Source organism: Dermacentor variabilis, chromosome 6 (assembly GCF_050947875.1).
Source record: "Dermacentor variabilis isolate Ectoservices chromosome 6, ASM5094787v1, whole genome shotgun sequence".
Taxonomy (NCBI): domain Eukaryota; kingdom Metazoa; phylum Arthropoda; class Arachnida; order Ixodida; family Ixodidae; genus Dermacentor; species Dermacentor variabilis.
The window spans coordinates 60,644,590-60,669,508 of NC_134573.1; the positions used below are offsets into that span (position 1 = coordinate 60,644,590).

Consider the following 24,919-nt stretch of genomic DNA (forward strand, 5'->3'; position numbering starts at 1 on the left):
GAGCCTCTGCAGATATTTTCCAAGGTATTTACGTAAGCGTTCTGTACTCCTTGATTACGCAGTGCCTCTATGACAGCTGGTATCTCTACTTAATGAAATGCCTTTTCGTAATCTATGAAAGCCAAATAGAGAGGCTGTTTGTACTCTGCGGATTTCTCAATTACCTGATTGATGACATGGATGTGATCCATTGTACAGTATCCCTTCCTGAAGTCAGCCTGTTTCCTTGGTTGACTAGACTCCAGTGTTGCCTTACTCTATTGGAGATTATTTTGGTAAATATTTTATATAATACTAATAAGTTAACGGAGTAAGCTAATGGTCCTAAATTTTTCAATTCTTTAACGTCTCCCTTTTTGTGGATTAGTATAATGTTTGCATTCTTCCAGTTTTCTGGGACCCTTAATTGCAGTCGATAGACACTTTGCATGTAGAGCCGTCACTTTTCCAAGCATTATGTATCCCCCATCTTTGATTAAATCGACTGTTATTCCATCTTCTCCTGCCGCTCTGCTGCAAGGCCCTTCTGACCTCATCGCTTGTTACAGGAGGAGTTTCTGTATCCTGTTCATTACTGTTTCCACTTGAGGTATATCTTGACTCCTCTGGGTACTGTACAGGTCAGTATAGAATTCTTCCGCTGCTTTTTCTGTATCTTCGAGTTTGCTGATGATATTACCGTGCTTATCTTCTAGTGCATGCATCTTGGTTTGTCCTATGTCAAGTTCCTTTCCCACTGATTTCAGGCTGCGTCCATTTTTTACGGCTTCTTCAGTCTTTCTCACGTTATAGTTTCGGGTACGTATCACTTATTTTCGCCTTGTTGATCAGTTTGACAGTTCCGCGAATGTTATCTTATCTCTTGAGTGGGACACATTTATTTTTTGTCGTTTCTTCCTTAGGTCCTTTGTTACTTGGGAGAGCTTGCCTGCTGCTTGCCTTGATACCTTGCCTCCCATTTCAATTGCTGCCTCTGAAGCCAACCTTGTTTCTGTTTCATTCATTAGCTCTATGTCATCATCATCTCTCTGTTCTAAGGCTGCATATTTGTTTGCAAGTACCAGGCTGAATTTGTCTGCTTTTACCCTTACTGCCTCTAGGTTGACCTGTTTCTTCTTGACCAATTTTGCTCTTTCTCTCTTCAAATTGAGGTGAATCCTAGCCAGCATGCACTAACCTATGATCACTGCACTTTACCCTACCTATCACTTTTACAACTTGCACTATGCTGGGATCGGCAGAAAGTATGAAATCAATTTCATTTCTTGTTTCACCATTACGGCTTCTCCAGGTCCATTTTCTGTTGCTAGTTTTGCTATAGATTCTCATAAGATTCCCAGATGAAAACAGGTGGTGTAACTAAGTATCAGTGAAATCGCCGCAAAACTCATCTCACGGTGGCTGTCGGCGGTGATGCGTTAGCCTAAATAGGCAATATTGTCACGTTGTAGTGGCAAAACTGTGAATCACGGAAGTAAATTTTTATTGGGCGAACCTGACATGGCGCGGTGGCTTAGCGGGTAGGGACGAAGATAGCGCGCTAACAGACGCGCTGCGCCAGCTATGACATCAGCTCCAATAATCTCCCGCGTAAGTTGTGATCATTGCAAGCTTTGGTATAAATTTTCCTTTTGAGACTGCTCCCAGATGAATTTTTTTCATACTTAATTACACCAATGTAAGCATGAAAAGAATTGCGGCGGGAGCTATCTCAGGACGACTGAGCGGTGCAATGTGTGTCAGCATTTAATCAATATAAAGACACAATTCATTGCCAACGTCGGAGCGTGACATGTGTGAGGCGTGCACCAGCAGGACTCCTCTTCCTGGTCCACCACAGCAGCAGTGCGTGACAAAATTCCGAAAATCTGTATCTACGTTGACATTCCCGCCAATATCCTCGAATTAGACGTCCAGGATATTGGCGTAAAGGTCCGTGCTGTTGGTGGGAATGTCCTACGTACCATGCTAGAGCGCTGTACGTAGCAACATTTCTTCGATATTCGAAAGCGAGATGAAATTGCTGGCATGTGTGTGCAAGTGTACGGCCACGTATGGGCTGCCGTACAACCATTTGACAAACGTGTACTTTCTCTTTATTCTGCTCATTTATGGGCAAAAAATTCAACGGGAAGAGCAGGGGCGAGAATATAGCGTACCACGTACACCATTTTAATATTCCGTCGAATCCCTGGAGCAAATTGTGCGGAAAGCGGGAAAAACATAATGGCCGAAATTGTGCCCCGCTGCGCCAGAAGAGCTACCAGTCAGTATATGCTACCAGCGCCAGTATATGCTACCAAAGGTAGCATATACAGTAACTCTAATTGGTAGCACACAGTGGCGTAGCAACAGTGGGGGCAGGGGGGCCGTGGGCCCCGGGTGCAAGGGGCCAGAGGGGGGGGGGGCGGAGTCATTTACGCCTGAAGACACCCCTCTTTCCGCCGGCGCGACTGGACGCAAATTGCAAAGAATGCTCCGGTATCCAGTAGCCCGAGCTCATGCACCCGATGCGTTGCGCCGCAGAATTGTCGACTGCAGCTCTATCAGCACCCCACGAAATAATTGCACGAATGTGCGGGCTAAAAAAATTAATTCGCGAAATGGCTGCTAAATACTCGCCTTAGCGGAACGTTCTATGTGGGGTGCGCTCGTGCTGTGCGTTAATGCTGGGAGCAGGAGTCGCTAAACACACAGTGAGGCGTTGTAAGGCGTTGGGGTTCTTGGGTCCCTCTTCTGTTCAGAACGCGCAGCGAAGACGAAGAGGGCGTTCAGCTAGAGCGCCCGGCGCTCGCGTTTACGGCGAAGCGTTCGTTGAGAGCGACGTTGCATAAGTGGGGCCGTCAAAAGTCGCGAATGGGATTCTCTGGATCGTCTTCAGACTCGGTTCGGCCGAAGAGTTTGGCGGCGTATGACCCCACAGGCTGTAGTCGCGGCCCGCCGCGATGCGATGCTCGGCTTGCTTTTACTTCCCCTCTCCCGCTCGCTCCGAAAAGCCGCTGCGAAACTTGCCGTTATGTTTCACGCTTTCCTTCTTACCCTCGAAAGTTTCAGAAAACTTTTGTTGTTGCGTGACTTCATGTTACAAGTACAGTGTCTGTATCAGCTGCACAGAATTTTATAAAAAAAGGTGAATTTTGTGAGGATATTTCCCGATCGAGATTCTATGAAGTTATGTGTTTTTGTGATTACTAGGAACTCGGTAGCGCGAAAAATATGGCAGATAAGTAATAACCATATCCTTAATAATCTCGTATTTAGTACTTATAGAGGAAGCACTTCCATGCGAAGATTGAGGACGCAAAGTCATATTATTAGCTCAACAAAAACTTCTTAAACAAAATCGTTTTGGGTGCTACAACCTACAGTACTTTGGCACTGCGGGCGGCGCCCAGTATATGGCAGCAGTGAAAGAAATATGAAATAGTGGACCAGTGATGCTGATCCCTTAATCCCCTCCATTGCGAGTGCAGACCAACTGTAGTGCAAGCTTTCGCTGGCACGGGCTTCATCGCGGCCTTTTCTTTCTTTTTTTATGGTGACGCCAACAATCGACGCGAAGCGTGCTCTATTCTGTTCCCAATCTTGCGGTGGTACCGCAGCTCGGATAATCACGTTTGTACGTATAGCAGCAAATGAAAACAAGGCTTTATTGATCAGAATGAAGAGAACTCGTAATGCGTCAGTGACAAACAAATTAATTTTCGTTTTCGTTCAGGGCTGCCCACCGATAAAATGCTGTGTGCCATAGTACCTATGACGGTTTTTGTGAAGTTGTTGTTGGGCAAGATATGAATGTCGGGCTTCAATATTGCAAATGCAATATTACCGTTAAAACTGGTAATTAAAGCTTTATTATAAAGATATCTTTTGTTACTTGTGACGTGAGTCATGTTTTCCACGATGCCGCATTTGTATTGGCTGCCTTACCGTCTTACAGTCTGACAGAAGATGTGCACTTGGGCTTGTCACACGTTATCAGTGCAGCACCCTGTGTTATTTGGCGCAGGAAAAACAGCGTGTATATTTTCTGCATTCGCGATCTCTGGGAAAGAAAGCGAAGGAGAGGGGGACCCGGGGAACGTGCGCGGTATCCAAGGCGGCTGTATACTGGTGCTGAAACCTGGAAATTGTCGATATGCTCGCCTTCCTCGACTACATAAGGGGGGAGGGGGGTGACAGAAGACCTATGGGCCCCGGGTGCCAGACGACCTAGTTACGCCACTGGTAGCACATACAGGAACACTACACCCAATTAATGAAGCAGGGTTCGGGTACGGGCTAGTTGGTATTCTATTGCAAACCTCACTTACAGCGCGTGCATATAGATAGGGACCAAAAGAACGACGAAGACAAACGCTGACTTACAACTGATTTTTATTTTTAATAGCACGCATATAAAACGAGACACCAAGACAAAAGCGCCTCCCCCCTCCAAAGCATAAAACCGACATGAGTATTCATTCAAAAATCTAAGAAACCATGACAGTTTCCTTAAGATGAAGGAGAGCGCATGTGTGACCTCATGTCAGTAAGTGATGTTTGCACCCAATTAAGCTCCATGAATAAATCTAACAGAAGCGACATCTTTTTTTGTTTTTTTTTATCTTGCCGTCCAAGCCGGCTAGTAGCGAGGACACGCCGGCTTGGATAGGTCGCGAGCAGGTCTTGAGCTTATCCGTGCCTCACTGTCGGTGGATCGGAGCTATGTGGTTGTGCTGGCGCCGATTCCGCGTAAACGGGTGCCAGCTACAGTCTTTAGGGAGTTTTAGAATAGGGGCCCCAATAGTTTGGGGCCCCAAAGAGCTTTGCGGGTGTTAGCGTTGGGACACGTAGGAGTGAAGAGTTTTAGAATTGGGTTTTACGTTTGCGGATAGCGTCTTGCGCTGACAGCGCCACTACGGCGTCAAAGAAAAGCTATTAGAAATAATTAAATAAAATATACCATTGTATGATAGGAATAATAATTTTGACTTGCGTGTATTCGCGTTTAATTACAATTTAGAGGTTATTCTGTAAGCAGCAAACAGTTAGTTGCGCTTAGTTTTGAGCAAACCAACTTTACTAGCCTTCACCAGCCAAGCTTAGCCGTGTTAGGCCTACGAGCCATAAAATCCACAATCGAATTCAATATCAGCGGCGTCTAATGAGTTAATCTTCATAACACACGCTAGTTGAGAGAAAGCGATAACCGCAGTTACTTCTCCTAGCTTGCGAACTTCACGCGTTACCGCGAATCGAACCCAGTTTTGTGCTAGGGTGAGCCGTCGCTTCGATGGGTGCCGCCATGTTTGCCGACGCAAAACTTTTGGGGCCGCTATTTGGGCTCCCGCTAAATCGGTGAAATAGCGTTCCCAACGCAAAACCCAAACGCAGTTTGCGTCTTGCGCATGCGCAGTGGCTTCGACGCTATTTCTTTGGGGCCCCAAAAGGTTTGGGGCCCCTATTCTAAAACTCTCTTTTATTCTATTCTACACCCAATGAGTCAACGTGCACTCCGAATGTCCAGGTGTTTCTAGTGAGCAGTAAAGCGAAGTCAGTCATGTGCAGAGACTTGGTTTGAAATAATTTTCACATTCACCTTCCTAGAAATGTCTTCGAATAGGATCAAAGTGCTGATGACTAACCCTAGCTTCTTCGCAAGGTCTGTTGGAAATAACGTCCAGTCTCTTCATCTGCACTTAATACAAAAATAGTATGAAAAACGCTTTTAGACTTCACTTGAACATGTATTTAACGTTGCAGAATGCAAGGCTTTGTGTATGTTATTCTACTTGATTATTGCAATGCTCTGAACAAAAATTTACGTACTCCAAACCATTCCAATAGTAAGACGTATGTGCTGCAGATTGCTGCCAAATGAGTTTGTCTGCTCCTGTCTGCTTTAGAATGAAATTTCCTATTTCCTCTGCTCCAAATAATGCTACAAATTGGCTGTGTGCATTCTCATCCCCGAAAGAGTGACAAAGACAAATCTGTGTCTAGCCCAGAACGTCCGTGCGGCTGGCGTTCTCACAGTACATGAGAACAGGACTGCGCTTGGATTAGGCTCAAGGGATAACGGGTCGAAGCGAGCAAGATAGGGACACGTGTATGAAACCACCGGAAGGAGCTCGGTTGTGCCAGCGTATGACACTTTCGGGGTTGGACCGGGCCATAGACGGAAAAAAATCGACCTCTTTATAAATACATTAAAATCGGGAGTTTAACGTGCCAAAACCGTAATAAGATTATGAGGCACGCCGCAGTACTTCATAATGCAGAGTAATCCGGGCAGCGGAATAATTTTGACCACTTTCGACCACTTGTGCACGCGATGCACGAGACGGGCATTTTAAAGCGATTTCTTTGCCTCCTCCTTCGACTTTCCCACTGCTGCTGCTGCTGTGGTCTGCTGTCGCCCACACTGTGTCGGGGAGTGGTTCAGAGCGTGTATATACTATACGACAGGCGCGAGTAAGACAGGAAAGGCGACAGGAGAAACAAGTTTTCACCTCACCGCGTCGAATAGGCACAATGCCTTCTGGAGCTCCATGGCCGTCACCACGTTAGCCGATTGACAGCTGTAATTATCCATGACTCCCTTCAGATATTTGGCATGCTACTCCAGGTGGGATGAGGAGAAATGAATGAAACGAAGAGATGCAAAAAGCAGAAACAAGGCCCACACACGCTAATATATACACACCCGCAAAATGCACTAAACAAACGTTATTTACTGAGTAATCGGGGCAGTAATTCTGGCTAGTGTGGTCTGTCATACCGGGATCTTAAGAAGCGCTAAGAAGGTATGAGGCCTGTCTCCCGTATAACGCAGGATACTCCCTATAAGGGCACATGTATATTGGCACATGTATTGATGAGAGAGGGAGAAAACACTTCATTGCTGGAAATGTGGGTAGAATGTCGAGGCACATACCGCCAGGGCGTTACTTGCAGCGTTCTCCAGCTCATCACGGATGAACACAGCAAGGTATTGCCGCAGCGGAGCGCCAGAGCAAGAAGAGCAGCATATATAGCCGGCTTTTCAAAACGATGTGCCCGTGCCGTGCTTGCGCATCGAGAACGCGCTGCCCATATTTATTTTTCTCGTCTTTTGCAGCCGGCACCAAGGCGCCTGCTGAAAGTGCCGACCTTGTCGTCGCGCGTTGCGGCGTTGGGTGGGCGCTACAGCCCCCCCCCCTACTCAGCAGGAACGGCGAAATGCACGCGTCGATGAAGCAGGCATGGGAATATCTTGGTGACATGCAGCTCGGTGGATACGCTGGTGACATCCGCCAGCTCCGTGGGAGGCTTCTCGAGGTATGCCGTAGCCTTCGCATTGCAAGGCACTGAAGAAGAAGTGCAGCGGTGGCGTAGAGGTAGAACACCCGCCTCGCGTGCAAGAGGTCCGTGATTCGAATCCCGGTGCCGGCAAGTTTCCACCGGATTAAAAAAAAATCCGCGTGTTAATAAAATTGCACAAACAGGCCTGGAGTGTGGCCTGATCCCGGTGACCAGAAGCGGTAACGCACTCCCTCACCAGAGCAGGATTGGCCACCCTGGTGCAGTACTTGGCCACAACCTCCTATGAACACAACAATCAAACCCCGGCCCTCAGTCCCCAGCAGCTGCGAAGCAACTGACCACGGCGGCGGTCAGACCTGCGACGCAGCAGAGGGTGCTAAGAATCACTGGCTCTGGACAGGCCGCCATTGGAATATGAACCTGGCAACGTTCAACGCTAGAACGTTATCTAGTGAGGCCAGTCTAGCAGTGCTATTGGAGGAATTAGAGGGCAGTAAATGGGATATAATAGGGCTCAGTTAAGTTGGGAGGCCGAAAGAAGCATATACAGTGCTAAATAGCGGGCACGTCCTGTGCTACCGGGGCTTAGCGGATAGAAGAGAACTAGGAGTCGGATTCCTGATTAATAAGAATATAGCTGGTAACATATAGGAATTCTATAGCATTAACGAGAGGGTGGCAGGTCTTGTTGTGAAACTTAATAAGAGGTACAAAATGAAGATTGTACAGGTCTACGCCCCTACATCCAGTCATGATGACCAGGAAGTCGAAAGCTTCTATGAAGACGTGGAATCGGCGGTGGGGAGAGTGAAAACTAAATACACTATACTAATGGGCGACTTTAATGCCAAGGTAGGCAAGAAGCAGGCTGGAGACAAGGCAGTGGGGGAATATGGCATAGGCACTAGGAATAGCAGGGGAGAGTTATTAGTAGAGTTTGCGGAACAGAATAATATGAGGATAATGAATACCTTCTTCCGCAAGCGGGATAGCCGAAAGTGGACGTGGAGGAGCCCGAACGGCGAGACTAGAAATGAAATAGACCTCATACTCTGCGCTAAACCTGGCATCATACAAGATGTGGACGTGCTCGGCAAGGTGCGCTGCAGTGACCACAGGATGGTAAGAACTCGAATTAGCCTAGACCTGAGGAGGGAACGGAAGAAACTGGTACATAAGAAGCCGATCAATGAGTTAGCGGTAAGAGGTAAAATAGAGGAATTCCAGATCAAGTTACAGAACAGGTATTCAGCTTTAACTCAGGAAGAGGACCTTAGTGTTGAAGCAATGAACGACAATCTTGTGGGCATCATTAAGCAGTGTGCAATGGAAGTCGGTGGTAACTCCGTTAGGCAGGATACCAGCAAACTATCGCAGGAGACGAAAGATCTGATCAAGAAACGCCAATGTATGAAAGCATCTAACCCTACAGCTAGAATAGAACTGGCAGAACTTTCGAAGTTAATCAACAAGCGTAAGACAGCTGACATAAGGAAGTATAATATGGATAGAATTGAACATGCTCTCAGGAACGGAGGAAGCCTAAAAACAGTGAAGAAGAAACTAGGAATTGGCAAGAATCAGATGTATGCGTTAAGAGACAAAGCCGGCAATATCATTACTAATATGGATGAGATAGTTCAAGTGGCTGAGGAGTTCTATAGAGATTTATACAGTACCAGTGGCACCCACGACGATAATGGAAGAGAAAATAGTCTAGAGGAATTCGAAATCCCACAGGTAACACCAGAAGAAGTAAAGAAAGCCTTAGGAGCTATGCAAAGGGGGAAAGCAGCTGGGGAGGATCAGGTAACAGCAGATTTGCTGAAGGATGGTGGTCAGATTGTTCTAGAGAAACTGGCCACCCTGTATACGCAATGCCTCATAACCTCGAGCTTACCGGAATCTTGGAAGAACGCTAACATAATCCTAATCCATAAGAAAGGGGACGCCAAAGACTTGAAAAACTATAGACCGATCAGCTTACTGTCCGTTGCCTGCAAATTATTTATTAAGGTAATCGCAAATAGAATCAGGAACACCTTAGACTTCTGTCAACCAAAGGACCAGGCAGGATTCCGTAAAGGCTACTCAACAATAGACCATATTCACACTATCAATCAAGTGATAGAGAAATGTGCAGAATATAACCAACCCTTATATATAGCTTGCATTGATTACGAGAAAGCGTTTGATTCTATCGAAACCTCAGCAGTCATGGAGGCATTACGGAATCAGGGTGTAGATGAGCCATATGTAAAAATACTGGAAGATATCTATAGCGGCTCTACAGCCACCGTAGTCCTCCATAAAGCAAGCAACAAAATCCCAATCAAGAAAGGCGTCAGGCAGGGAGATACGATATCTCCAATGCTGTTCACAGCGTGTTTACAGGAGGTATTCAGAGACCTGGATTGGGAAGAATTGGGGATAAAAGTTAATGGAGAATACCTTAGTAACTTGCGATTCGCTGATGATATTGCCTTGCTTAGTAACTCAGGGGACCAATTGCAATGCATGCTCACTGACCTGGAGAGGCAAAGCAGAAGAGTGGGTCTAAAGATTAATCTGCAGAAAACTAAAGTAATGCTTAACAGTCTCGGGAGAGAACAGCAATTTACAATAGGCAGCGAGGCACTGGAAGTCGTAAGGGAATACATCTACTTAGGGCAGGTAGTGACGGCGGATCCGGATCATGAGACGGAAATAATCAGAAGAATAAGAATGGGCTGGAGTGCGTTTGGCAGGCATTCCCAAATCATGAACAGCAGGTTGCCGTTATCCCTCAAGAGAACAGTATATAATAGCTGTGTCTTACCAGTACTCACCTACGGGGCAGAAACCTGGAGGCTTACGAAAAGGGTTCTACTCAAATTGAGGACGACACAACGAGCTATGGAAAGAAGAATGATAGGTGTAACGTTAAGGGATAAGAAAAGAGCAGATTGGGTGAGGGAACAAACGCGAGTTAATGACATCTTAGTTGAAATCAAGAAAAAGAAATGGGCATGGGCAGGACATGTAATGAGGAGGGAAGATAACAGATGGTCATTAAGGGTTACGGACTGGATCCCAAGGGAAGGGAAGCGTAGCAGGGGGCGGCAGAAAGTCAGGTGGGCGGATGAGATTAAGAAGTTTGCAGGGACGGCATGGCCACAATTAGTACATGACCGGGGTTGTCGGAGAAGTATCGGAGAGGCCTTTGCCCTGCAGTGGGCGTAACCAGGCTGATGATGATGCTGATGATGATGATGAAGAAGGAGCGGAAGCACTGCAAAGGGCAGGTTTGATTGCCAATAACTCCGCTTCTGCTGAACGCATATTGAAGTACTCCTTGCGGCAAAGTATTTCTGAAATAGCCTATTTTAACTTCGTACATTTCTCCACCTAAATAGAAAGGGGTTCAGAGCCCCTTTAAGTAACAGAGAACTTCGCAGGGGTTTCTGCGTTGGCAGGCGCTTAGTTTGCTGCGACACAATGGACCCGACCACACGTGGGTTGTGCCCTCCCGCGTGTAGCCGTGCACGGCTTAGCCGTGTCCGGGGAAAGGGGGATCCTAGGGATTCAGCCGATGCTGAGTGCTTGGACCGACCTTTATGGCCTCTCGGCAGAGGCAACACACCCCTTTGGCCTCTGCTTCACGTAGACGGCACCCCCGGCCTATAGTGAACTACAATATATACTATAGTGACACAACCGGTGGGCCGCGCCGCCTCTCAAGGCGGTCGGAAACAGTACGGACCACCGTAGGGTTTCCGGTAGCTCTACTGCACCTTTTCCGGCACGTGTGGGCATGGCTGCCTGAGTCTCGCGATCCAGCTGCGTCGGCAGCCATGAAGTGACGGCTGCGTACGAGTGTGCCGGTGTGTTCTCTAAAATTACCCGAGTGTTTTGCGGACATTTAGAATTGCGAGGACATGTAATTCGCGATATGCCAAAGCGAAGGACGGACTCGCACGGTTTTTCTCCGGGTTGCCGGAATACTGCTACCCGGGCGCTCCGAAGGCGTCGTCGTTTGCAGCTTCTAGGGATAACCAGCTAACGTTTTACATAGCAGGGTGCGTAGCTCGAAAGTGCATACTGAAGACAGGCTGCGAAGAGTGTCTGACACTCCTAATGCAAAAGAAGTCAGCTGATAATACGAACCTAGCACAGTTGACACGCATGAAGGACTATGGTAGCCTGCTTTAATTACTCTTCCAGCCTGTTGCATAAGTTTGTTCTTGGTCTAGAAAAAGATTTCACTATGTGTTTCCGTTTGCTCGAGCTGCACTCTGACACCACACTAAATATCCAGCTTTTCTGAACACGTACGAACTAGCGCCTCAAGCGGCGCCGGCATGAACGCTAGTGCGTTTTCAATAGAACAACCGGTTTTTTCGCGAATAACTAAAGCTGAAGGTTTATTACTGAAAAAGGCAGGTGACAGACGTGTTCTGGAAGACAATCCACACGAGCCGAATGCAGTGATCACGCTGTGGCAAGCAAGAATTTTGGCCTCATTAGCGCATAAAGATTCAGCAATGGAAGCATATGGATCGAAACGATCAAAATTGTACTCGATTTTTAAGACAGAAACTGTAGCTGCACATGATATTATGAATGTTTTTAGTACGAAGATATTAAAAACATTTACCAATAGCAAAGAAATTGGCAGTTAATGTTAATCTTGTATGCTGTGTATGACAGGGAAGACCGTTATACATTAACTTATTTCACTCCCTAAAAGGAAGCAGTTACGAATGTATGTTCCCTTTTGCAATGAAAAAGTACATAGTGACTTTTGTACTGTAGATAAGGTATTTTCGCTTGAAATTACAATTTATAATGGCAACTCATTACATAATGTGCAAAAAATCTGTAAATATATACACAGGTTATATGCACAATTTGCACACTTCAAATTGGCACGCAAAATATATCGGCATATTATTTGCTCTTTATTAGCGTACTGTGAAATCATTTTATTAGGGCACTGTGAAACCAGAAATAAATTTGGCTGGTTCCGTGAGGCAAGCATGAATTGCTGTATCAGATACGATACAACTTGCAGTTCTGGCAGATTGGACGAATTGGTGTTGATTCATGGCAATGGGCAGCACAAACACATGGAACAGTGTCTTTTGTACTAGAAATGATACTCGAAAGAACGGAAAACTGGGACAGTTCTGCTGATTCATGGTAATGGGCAGCAGTAATGAGTCTAACATTGACTGAAGAAAATTTCCAGCGATTATAATATGGAAGCAGTGTTCTTGTCAGGCTGCAAGCTTGGGACAATTTGCTCAGCAGTAAGGGCATGTGCCTGCACCAACGCTCCCGAATGAGGCACTAGCAAAGCCAAATGCACCATTCATTTTGTGCCTTGTAAAATCGGGCTTGTATACTGTCTATCGATTTCCTGCGGTCGAGTATAAGTAGGCCGAACTGAATGATGTATAGATGCACTGCATTTTCACGTCTCACTACAAAAGTTGTGGTTGAATGCCGATAAGCGCTTTTCCAGCACGCAAATCAGAGGGCGTGACAGCTGCTTGAGGCATACCACGTAAAGAGGAAGTGCGCGCATCAGCCAAGCATCGGTATCACATTTACAAAGGGAAGTAACCGTGTTAGGAGAGGGCTACGCACATGTGCAATTTTTTACAAGTGATTTTGAACTAGTGTTACGATAACTGTTGTCAACATATCAGTTTTCTTGTGCTTTTAATAAAAGTCTTTGTTGTCTGTGCAGTTTTTTTTTCTGTCCTGTCGTACGATAGCTGGGCTTAGATAGCCTTGCTTGTATTTAAACAATAGGTTTCTGTGAATAAAATGTAGTTGAAGTTCATCACTCGTCCTGTGTGGTTCTTTCTTAGTCTTCCCCACGAAACACGCAAGCAGCTATTTGATGTCTAAAAGATGTCTTGAACGGCTAATTCAAAAGCCTAGTAGCTGTCTTGATCAAGACATTTTGTAGCCATGGACGTCTAGAAGTACTTCAGTAAGCCCTGCTAACGTTACGCTAAAAGTTGGCTAATGGACGGCTTGACAAGAACAACTGAAGACTTTCATTAGACATTCCCTCAATTTTTTTTGCGGCAGCTGTTACAGTAACCCGACGTTTGCCTACAGTTACAATTTATTTTAAACGAGGCATGGACATCAGAAAAAAATGTATATTGTCGGATAGAGTGATGCACAGGTAGTTTTTCCAGATGTGAACCATGGGAATAGTGTAGTAAAGCCTCATTGGTCAATTAGTGCTTTTTAATTAGACCAATCAATTGCATGCCGCCTGTCAGAATTATTTTGCAAATAAAAGAAGTTCTGTATTGTATGCTGATATCATTCCAATGTTCGCCCATTGACCTAAACAAGAACATCTCTGCATGAAACACGTCATTATTGACAAAACTTCGCCCTGCTGGGTCTCCACCAAATTGAAATAGTTTCTAGCAAAGAAAAATTTTGTGAGTGATGCTGCAGTTCAGGCAAAAATTACATTGTTTTCAGGTACAGGAGGCGCAATAGCCTGATACCAGTATACGAAACAGAACGCTGTGCTGCAATGAGTTAAGAAATAAAGGATAGTACACATCTGGAAAAACACTCTGCGAACCACTCTAACTAGCAATATAAATATATTTTTTCTGATGTCCATGCTTCATTTAAAAGTAAATTGTAACTTACTTTGTGAATGCCTCTTGTAAGGTAATGCCACATGCTTGCACAGCATCACGCAGAAATAATGGCCAGTTCTTCGGCATATCGTCCATTAGTGAATTCCTTGTACGTTGCACATTACCAAAACTGAAAGATAAATCACAATATGCTGTTATTTTTTTCATAAACTGTACGATGAGCTTTTCATGCATAAAAGATGATTGCATGCGAAAATGCAGCAAGACATCAACTTCACACCACGTCACATACTCATACTTTATTACCTAATAAATGAGAAAAGATGCAGAAAGTGTAATTAACAAGAGTGACAAATAGCAGCAAAGGTGATCATGGATAAATCTTGAAGATGATTGCCGCCGCTGCCAGAGCAGGCCAGCCTTCGTAGGAGAGCACTTGCTGCCCACAAAAGCTTGCTGTCACAGGCCACGCGTGATGGTTCTTGTAGACATAAGCAAGCAATACCTGCACAGAAGAGGGGGAGAAAATGCGAGGGAGGAAATGGGAATATTGAAATTGGAACTTCAATTAGCAATATGTGCTAAGTAAGAAGTTTGCCTCACATTAAAAATAAATATAAGCACTCCTTTCCCTTAAATTACGGGTATCTTAAGGCATGAATGCTTGTACGCTTAAGGTATGTACGCTTAAGTATTTCCTGGCATATAGTCATTAAATTGCATAGCAGAGTCAAAGTCAGCCTTTAAATTAATATATGGTATTTTGTGGCTAAAAAGCCACTTATCAACCTGTCAAACAAGTCTGAGAAGAAAAGAACTATTTTAATGACTGGAAAATGTAGAGAGGTCAGCCGGATAATGGAGCATCTGGCCTGCTATTCTACATAAAAGAAGGGGAAGAGGGGAAGAAAAAGGGTCCCGATTAGGCGTCGCCTTCACGCGCAAATATTTGCACATTATTGGACGGACAGACTCCCCGGACTGTTCAGTGTGTGGCACTGTAGAGACTATAGAACATGTGCTCGTGGTGTGCCCTGAGTATGCGCGCGAAAGACTGACAATGGCAGATACCTTGAGACATTTACACAATGGTCCACTGTCGGAGAACCTCTTGCTAGGCGCATGGCCACAGAGTTGGCAGATGACAGAGACAATGCGTGCTCTTTCACGTTTCCTAGGTGACACGGGCTTGGACTTACGCCTGCGATACCAGTTGTGTAATGTGTCCTTCACCTCGTTCCTCCCATTATCAAGTCTGAGAAGCTTCCTGCAAGATATAATCAGTTTAAAATAGTAATTCACTCTGCAGGTAAAGGATGTACTAGCTTAATTAAAAAGTTAAACAGTGTTTTATATTGTTAACTAAAAGCAAGTTTGGCATTTTGCACTGCCTTTCTTTCAAACTTAAACGTGACGCAGTACAGAGTAAGCAGGTAGCATGCAAAGGAGGACTGGTGATAAAGTAGCGTTCCAAAGCAACACTCCTAGCTGGATCAATCACTTTTGTTGATATATTTTCATGTGACCCTAATTGGTTTAGGGCAACACCTCACACAAATGATGCGTCATACAATATTGAAAGTATCTCATGATGTGATCAAACGATAAAATTGTCCACTGTCTTGGAAGTGTTAACATGCTGTTTGCGCGAGAAAGTGCAAAGTGATTCGTATAGGTAGCAAATTCATCAGTGCATCCATAGCATGAGGTAATTATGAGCCTCTACGTTGACCCACAATTGAGAAGCCACTGCACACAAAAAGGTGTATTCAAGTAATGGTCCATGCTGAATAATTGCCCACCTAGTGAAAAGTCAAATATGGCAGGCTAATGGGCCAGGGCAAATAAATTGCTAAATTCTGACACCTCCAATTATATTATTGAAACAGGTGACAAAAAACAGCACAGGTAAAAAAACAGTTATGAGAAAATTTTAAAAGCACCTCTGCAAACTGCTGGAACCCTCAGCATCATGCCTGTTCTACACGCACATCTGTTGCAGCACAATCTATATCTCAGACACAGGCGCCTCCACACATCACTTCGTGATCTCCTCACAATAAGGTTAAAAAACAGTCTGACACAAGCTACCTGATGTGCTTCATTTTGCAAGCGCCAGCCAACTGCTGACGGTGGTAGAGCGAAATTGAAGTTTGTCCTTGTATGGAAGCCTCGGCCCATGTTTTATCAATTCTAGCGGCAAAGCACACCTTTTACAGCACACAAATCTTAAATTAGACTGCTTGCTGATGCTGTACAGTAAATTCCTGTAAAAAAACTAAATCACACAGAAAACATTTAGAATACCAAACTAATCAAATGCTGGCTTGAATACATCTGTGTATTAGGGAAACAAGGTGTAACGTACACTGTTGTAGCAAATTTTCACTCATGTATGGAATACTTGTATGACACAACATAGTTAATTTGCGAGTTCTTACGTAGCACTACCTAGAGTTAAATTTCTTAAGGCTTTGGGGGAAACTAATAGTAGAACTGTGTATGTACACTGGCACTGAGAAATTGGTTATAATAGTGGCAGCGTATAAAGAACCAGCGCAAAAAATGCCCGTTTTGAGACACCAACTAGCTATTTTACCACGAAGCGCTCCCTGGCCTTAACCCATATAAAAAGCACTGGGAAGGCCAGAGAGGGTACAGTACATTGGCTTACACTGATCACGATGAGGTCCCGCCATCCAGCTAGCGCCAAGCTACAAGAAGGATGTCCAGCCGTCTATAGAGTGAAAGGAACAAAAGAGAGCATCAAGTCAGTTGAAAGGCAGATTTGCAATTACAAATAAGGTGACCCCCAGTCACAGTCATTCATTAATAAATGCCAAGCTGTCGTGATTTCACTCCCAGATGAAGCACCTACTAGGTTAAAGGTTTTGCTGCTTATTTAGAACAAAACACAAGTGAAATTTGTACATCAGCAGACGATTTAATTTGGGAAGTAAACATTGCAGTTATAATTTTGTTTTGCTATAAAGTGGGAACGCTACAAACTGCATAGTCACTGACACACACGCGCGCACACGCAAGAACAAAAGGACACAAAATAGGGCGAGTTCAGTCCGGTTCAGCATTACAGCCAGCGCGTCGTCTTCGAATGCACTCCTTCGGTTGGTTCGTGCTACGTTAACCACAGACTAACAAGCAGGGCAAAGTTCTGACTGGTGTTGCGGAAGTCATGGAGCGTGGTAGTGCTGGACGGCTGAACACAAGCAGAACCCTCATATAAAAGTAAAGACGAAAACTCGCAGAGCAGGAGAGCCCATCTATCAAGAACCGTCGTGGGTAACACCTAAAAATATTCACATTGTTGACGAAAAACGAAGTGCAATGTATTTCACTTACCGGAAAAAGTGTTATCCGAACGTGCGACGTACAAAGACACACCGAGACACGAAGGCCGCGAACGCAGATCCCGCCATTGTGGTAGTAAGCCGTCGGCGAAAACAGGCAATACAGCCGATGTCACGAAGCACTAATGCAAAACACACGCAAAAAGCATCAGCACAGCTAAATGACTCCACTTAATATCCAGTATAAATGTACAGAACGGCTTAGAATGACGCACAACTGGCATAACGAACCCACGTACGAAACATTACGGGCGGCAGCGACCGTTTTTTCAAACTTCCTGCCAGCCAGTGTTTCCAGCACGGAATGAGATGTCTGACAAATTTGGATTGTGCCGCCGAAGTGATCGCAGCGCGGTGGCTCTGTTGGTGAATTCCATTGGGAGAACAGGAGTAGAGAGCCGAGCAGTGCGGAGTCGGGTGGCAGCGCAGTGAGAGCAGGAACACTCGACCCGCCACTGGAATGCGGCGTTGATCCGGAGAGCAGGTGGGAGGGGGACGTGTGAGGAGAAATGTACCACGTGACACAAGCAATCGACGTCCCAGCATTCTCTGCGGGAGAGCGGCAAAACACGTGTAACCGTGTTGTGGTCGTCGGACGTTCACCGGTTTGCCGCAGCGTACAACGTGCATTTGTGCAACGCCGACGCATCCCGCAACGTTTCCGCCTGCAAGATTATCCGAAATGGATTCTGAAGCTCAGCGCATCCTGCTTTCTATTATTCAGGGGAAGTCGCCGTGTGATGCGGAAATTTCTTTTGAACTAGAAAGAAAAACGGGCACTTTAACGATCTGACTTCCCTCGGAAGCTGAACAACGCACCTCCTCGTCGGAGTATGAAGAGACAGTCTTTCCAATGTACGAGTCCACTTTTGGTCTTTCCTCCGGCAACGCAAATAGCTCTTGAGAGATCGCCGCGTACATTTCGTAGTCGTCATCGCTACTAGTGTCGTCCGTAGAACTACAACTCGAATCCGAAGTTGAGCTCCAGATGCTGTCGCTGCTGTCACCGTCGAGCGTCTCGAGCACTTCAGCAAGGCGAAGACGCTTTGCTGCCACTGTTTCCCGCGCATCCGAAGAGAAGCAAGGTGTACTAGAAATGTTGGTATCTCTCGCTGAATCGTTAAGCCCGTTCATATTAACGACGTCAAAGTCACTGGGGCCAAAACAGTGCCTACGCTTGGTTGCCGCCGCGCTCGCCGGCTGAAGCAAAATGAGGACGATATGACGTTTGGATCACGTGACTTCCTCGGTACTCCGCTTTTCAGGCGAGAGCAGTGCGGACTGCTCCCGGCTGCTCTCGGCGCAGCGAAACTGCTCTTGTTCTACCACTGGATGACGGCGCTCCCACTCCTGTTCGACCAATGAAACACGCCGCGCCTGGAAAGAGCACTTTCAGCGTGCTTTTGAGTGCTCCTGTTCTCCCAATGGAATTCGCCGTGTGACACCGCTTTGCAACGCCGGCGTTTCGCTCCTGCTGCTGATGGTTTCCAGGCATCGTGTGCCCGCCCCGTATGGAAAACAATAACACGCCCTTGATTGTTGAAGTTCTGGTGTGAAATTATTTAACCTTAAAGCCAATTAACTTACGTTGCTTCCAACGAGTTCGATTTGTCTGCGGCGTTTTTTATTCGCTAAGGCCGACGGTAACCGCACTTTTAACACGTTGTTTGGCATTTTATGCGCTTTCAGACAAAAAGATCTAGAAAAGTTCTTGAGTTAGACATTCTGAATGTGTTTACCAAAATAGACTCTAGTGACACCAGTAGTGGGTTTTGCCGCAGGTAGAATATATACTAGCATATTCCAAGTGCTGAAATTATGTTTAGAAGAAATTCTATTTTCAGTCTTATCATAGACCAAGACGTCTATAGCCGTTTGTAGCCGTTTCAAGAAGTTTTTAAGAGGTTCTGTGTTTCGTGGGTCGTTGTTTGTGCTGCCCAAAACCATGCACTTACAGGTTGTATTGTGGAGAACAGTAGAGATGTTTTTTTCGCGAAGGAACAAGTTTCGTGGCAAAATTTATTCGTTTGCATCAACTATACTTTTTATTAGAACGATTACTGGTGCAGCATACGTAAGAAAATGAAAATGCTGGCAGTGTTAACACTGAACAGCTTGGGCCCTGCTATGTTGCAGAAGCTAATATAGTAGAAGCAATGAATAACTCCCAGATGAAAAAGAAGGGTTTCTTTGGGCTTGCGCCAAACTCAGACTACGCATAGCAAGAGTAAACATAAAACCAAGGTCTATAATCGTCTGTAAAAACCTAGAATTGAATAAAAGAAATTGAAGGCGTGAATAAGCCAATCAATGATGAGATCAAATTTTAGTGAAACTTGCATACTGACCGGAGCTGTGAGAAATACATTCCATAAGCTAAAGCAAACCAATGTTTCAAGTCATTTCAATGGTTCTGATATTTTTTGCAATTTTTCTGCAATTTTATACCGAGTGTGCTGCTCGGCTGTCAACGATTTGCGTGGTCTAAAGAGGAAGTTTCTTTTTCTTGGTGGGCTCTTGAAGGCTGACTAACAGATTGTGTTAGTCAGCCAGATTGTGCAGTACCAGAACACACGCCGTTAATAGGCGAACAACACGCTGTTTTAGATTGTTGTTAATTATTTTTGAGTATCCCCATGATTTCACTACTAATGCTTGTCATGAATTGTTCGCTGCTTTGCAGGCGCATGCGCAGTTTAAGTAATTTAATAAATCGTTCATTCAATAAATTTTCCTGTTAAAAGTCAGCACTTATGTTGTGTCCACAGCTTCCTTCGTGTTCGTTTTCTGTGCGCTGTTGCTTGTTTGCCAAGAATCAAATGTATTTTTGCATGATCAATAAATATACCCGTAACTGCATGGTCATATGCGACAATTCTTGCTCATAAATTTGCAACTATAGCCATTTCTTTAGCAAAGCGAGGTTGCCTTAGGCATATCTGGCCTAAAGAAAGGTTTGTTTAATTTTTTTTTACAAAATAAAAGTTAATGCACTACGGGGTTAAAAGGGAATCAAGAGCATGTGATTTCCAGCTAGTTACATCCTGGCCTAGAAAGTAATGGTTTAAGCCGGCTTGAAGCGTTTGCATAACTTACGAGAGCGACATAAACTTGTAGCACAAAATATTGATGGTGGCTCCTGCGCTGCACGGAGACAAAAAAAGAAAAAAAAGTTACGCGTGTCGTTTTCCATGTTGCAAGAAGTTAACGAAGGGCATTTTGGAAGCGCACATCGGAAGAAATAATATTTAGTAAAGCAATGAAGGGGGCTAGTTGGTCAACGTTCATGGTTATATTGCGCTTAGTTTTACACTGACGATATTAAGTGAAGGACAGGATCAACGTACGTCCACGTCCTGTCCTTCACTTAATATCGTCAGTGTCAAACTAAGCGCAATATAACCATGGAACAAAAAAGCCATTTCTATCGCACCTATATCTGTTTACAAACGAACGCCATCAAATGCAACAGCTTAAAGGGCCCCTGAAACGGTTCGGACAAATTTTGTAGACGCGTAGGGTACAGCTTAAGTAGAACATTCGCACCACAATTTAAGTGAAGCGTTACGTATTAATGGAGCTACAAGCGATTAGCTGTTACCCTCCTCCCTAGCCATGCTTTTCTTCCTCAACTCGTTCGCCGAGCCAGCGGGGCTAAGCTCCGCCTTCACTGGTTCAGCGTCACGATGCGACGTCACATCGTCCACTTCCGGTTGTTTTGGAGCCCGCCCCCGCCCGCGCGAGACCGCTCCGCTAGCCGCTTGGCCGTCGACCCCAAGCGAGAGCTATCGAAGCAGCGTGTGTTGCGAGCATTCTGTCGTAGCGCCGAACGTGTCTGGTATTCCGGTAACCACAGGCAAGCTGGTCATTTCGGCAAATGACTGTAGGCATAAACTCAAGCTGATGAAGGAACTTTAGCGTAGACATACGTGAGCGGCCTGATCGGTCTGCACGGTCCATACACTTGTTGGTGCAGAGCTTAACCAGCCAAACAAAGCGCTAATATTGGTCTAACCAAGCGTAAAACATTTTAAACATTTATAAAAACAACGTATTCATGATTACACTCATGCGAAAAATACACACCAGCAGCAAAGAAGAATACACTTCGTTGTTGCTATTGTGTATGGTTGAGCTCTGTGCCACCAGGTGGCTGCACCGTGCAGACCATTCGCATTTGCCTTTCTGCTCATCCCATGGCTCATCCCGTTACGGCAAAGTCAAGCGGCCAGACTGTCTCCTTGCGCTTGCGTTTTCCCTAATACCGGACTCGCGAAACGCTATTGCGTTAGTAATCTTCCGGTGTAAAGTGACGGCCACAAACGCGCAAATCCTGGCGCCGATCGGATAGCGGCAGTCCGATGCGCAGCAGCCAGTTCGCTCGTACGCTGCCTTGCAGAGGGACACGATGTCGCAGCTTGACATATTGCCAGTCGCTACGTTTGCAGTCCACAAGGCAACAAAGTAGAATCATAGTGCTCGCGAAAAGACTGACACCGACCGACTCTGACCGCGGAGCTCTCTTCAAAATGGAGTACGTTGTAACACAAGCAGACGACACACGCTCTGTGCCGGAAGTGCTTAAGTGTACTGAAAAATTATTCTTGTGCACTCTCTTTATGTTATTTTCTTTTCATAAAAACAAATTAACTAACATTCCAACTATTACGAAGATCATTTGTTTACCATAAAATTTGAAAAATTATCGATCAAGCGCCCTTGTCAGCCAATCGGATAGCTCGCCCCACTGACGTCGTATGGGTGATTTCGGTCATATGGGTAGGGGCGGCTTAAAATTCCGCCGAGCAGTGTGCGGCGATCGGCAGCGATGTGCATATTTAAAACCTTATAATAAATTACACGCTTTACGCGGAGCACTTAGATGTGTCAATTAATGATCAGAAGGACCTACTCTAACGACTCAATACGTTTGTAGAAAATCGTCAAAAGCGTTTCAGGGTCCCTTTAATGACTACTAGAAGCGGTTCGTGACTTCTACAATTCAGTAGCTCCACTGTGGGCGTGCGTTTATCTTGCGCCTCGTGCAAAACGCTATGAATTTATACCACGCAGGCGAAATCTGCCTTTGCTGTGCAGCTTTTACACTCTCTACAGTCATTGCACTGCACTGCAGGTTACTTCGTAAACGCAGAACCTCAAAGTGCATTTATATGCGAAATTCAGTGGTAGATTCGCGTGAGTTTAAATTTCCCACGAGAATCACGAGCGATGCTTCGGCACGAAAGTCCAGAAATATTGATACCACGTCTTTAATTTGAAATGCTTTACTTACCACTTTGCGATTAGCGGGTTTTCATATGTCCCCATCGCGACAGAGAAAAGACGATTTATGACCGCAGAGCACGGCAGAGCAACAAAAAAATTACCGACGATTACGTTACTTCCTAATGCGAAATTTGAGCGCAGCAAATAAGCTGTTTCACCTTTTGGATAGATTGAGGCAAAGAAATCGAGCAACACATGTATGCGCTATCACATAATTTTTTTTTTATTTTTCACACGTATTCCTTTAACAAAGACTCCACTAACAGTTCTTGACAGTCATGAAGGAAGCTTTGTGGTCGGAGAAATAGACTGATATATGTTCGACTTGGTACACCAATGCTTGATTCTCAAAGACGAGATCTATACAAGTGCCTCGCGAGGTTGTCACAGCCGTGGGGGAAGCAGAGGCTAAGCGCCGCCGCCGAGAAGACCCTGCCGTTCGCGCCGCCGAAGCGGAGGCTCATCGCCGCCGTCGAGAGCAACCAGCAGTAAGCGAGGCTGAAGCAGAAGCTCATCGCCGCCGCCGAGAAGACCCTACAGTTCGCGCCGCCGAAGCGGAGGCTCATCGCCGCCGTCGAGAGCAACCAGCAGTAAGCGGAAGCGGAGGGGGGCGGCGTGTACACCCAGCGGCAAACGATGGGGGCAGAAGCGCGCGCAGCAAGCGGACAACACGATAAAGGGAGGAGGGAAGAGATAGCAGCGACTGACTGATGCCGCTGACGGCGATAGTGAGTCAACCCTAGCTATCCGCCACACAAGAACAGGGGGGGGGGGACCCTTTCCTCCTCTTTCTGCATGGCGGCGACGGTGTTCTATGCAGTCACGTTATCTTGACTCTCTAGCGGCGTCAGCGGCATCCAGCGGTATCAGTCGGTCGCTGCTAGCGCTGGGGGGATGAAAGGGGGGCGGAGCTGGTTACGAGGCCGACGCCGACGACGACGCGAAACCCAGGAACGGACGCCAAAGAGCTGCGCTCTAAAAAATTAATGCAGGAGGATTGGTTCAGTCACTTCGTCGTGGCTGTGTTTCAAGTTGTGTAGTAGCGTAGCTAGGGACGAATGGACCCAGGGGCGTTTCCTGCGTTTGTACCTAGACAAATGGTGTTCTTAGGGAGCAAAAGCGCCCAGAGTCGACGTGCCGCCGTTCACATTCTCCCCAGCGGCGGCGCCACAGTCGAGGGCCCTGCTGCCCTGGAAAATGAATTATGCGCCCTTGTTAGTGATGGTGTTGAGGTGGCAGTAGTAAACACAAAATCGCCATGTATCATCTTTCTTTTTAGCCAGAATCATTAACAAGAATCATTAACAAGAATCATTAACAAGAATCCTGTATTCTGTGGGCAACGCCCACGCGGACTACAGCTAGGATTCTTGGATTACATTCTTATTTAGCATTTCGCAGACTTGGTCGTTGATTACCTTGCGTTCCGATGCTGAGACTCTGTGCGGCTTCTCTCGCAAAAGTTGGGCAGATCCCGTACCTATGCGATGATGTATACGAGAAGGAGGAAACAATGGTGGTCCCTCTTGCTGCGAATTAATTAAGTCAAACAATCGGGCATGTTTTAATTAGCAGAATATATTCGCCATTTCGTGATGCTGCTTAGTGCTGAGTGACTTGTTCACCATTGTTAGAATTGAGGAGTGTGCAGCAGGTCATGCATTAACGAAATGGCGTTCATCCGCAGAATCAGGGGCCTCTGTCAGAATGGCGAGCGACAGCACTTGATCTTCATGGTAGGTGGCAAGTTTGAGACCCTGTAGTAGTAGTGCAGGTTCACTGGAACAGTTTACGGTCCATAGGTTAGTGAGTCCCTGAACAACTGACAGCGTGCAATACGGTATCAGCACATTCCTCTTGATGAAACTCGGATGAAGGGGCTCCATATGGTAGCGTCAAATGTTCTGTCGGTGGTAGGGAATTAGGCGACTGAAACACATATTGCGGATAACGGAGCCACAACTGTATCCCTGGATACACAAAGCACACTTTCATGATACGGTGGGCCTTCCATTAACGCAGCAGAAAAGCTCGTACCTACACTGATTTCTCCCATTCTGCAGTCGACAGTGGCACCACACAGTTTCAGAAAATCAGTGCCCAAGATTATGTCATGCGTAGAATGAGGTAAAAAAGCGAACTCTGCATTAAATATTTGACCACCCAACATAACGTCTACATTGCACATGCCGACAAGATACAACTCCTCACTCCGCGAAACGAATCCCAGTGAAATATCACTTTTTATCCTAGGAGGCTTTTAAACGCAATACTCATCACTGAAACGGTTGCACCCGTGTCCACTAAGGCCATTGAAACTCCGTCAATGAATACAGACACCTTATTCTCAATCAT

The 24,919-nt window shown here is 45.7% G+C and overlaps 1 long non-coding RNA gene across 1 annotated transcript; it reads right to left on the reverse strand.

The window, feature by feature from the left end:
• Positions 1-14,841: 14,841 nt before the first annotated feature.
• On the reverse strand, positions 14,842-17,604 carry LOC142584176 (uncharacterized). Its single transcript, XR_012828716.1, has 3 exons — positions 17,271-17,604; positions 16,585-16,647; positions 14,842-15,177 (listed from the first exon to the last, which is right to left on the reverse strand). It is a non-coding gene; the product is annotated as an uncharacterized LOC142584176 (long non-coding RNA).
• Positions 17,605-24,919: the final 7,315 nt, after the last annotated feature.